We start from the raw sequence: 250 nt of genomic DNA, 5'->3' as shown, positions 1-250 counted from the left end.
TTCTGGAATCAACATGTCGAGTCTGACCTGCACGGAGACAAGAGCCTCTGGAGACCACTGCTGGATCCACGGTTTCTGCGCCCACCTACCCCCACACTCGCCGCAGATCCCACAGTATAACCTCACCGGAAACGGTTTGTCCAACGGTCACGGCAGCCTGGCAATGCTTCCACCTTGGCTCCCGTCACAGAGTTCTCCATGACTGGAGTCAGTAAGAACTTCTCTGTTAGAGAAAGCAAACGTTTCCACC

The sequence above is a fragment of the Felis catus genome, chromosome B4, assembly GCF_018350175.1.
Source record: "Felis catus isolate Fca126 chromosome B4, F.catus_Fca126_mat1.0, whole genome shotgun sequence".
Taxonomy (NCBI): domain Eukaryota; kingdom Metazoa; phylum Chordata; class Mammalia; order Carnivora; family Felidae; genus Felis; species Felis catus.
This window is presented reverse-complemented; position numbering follows the sequence as displayed.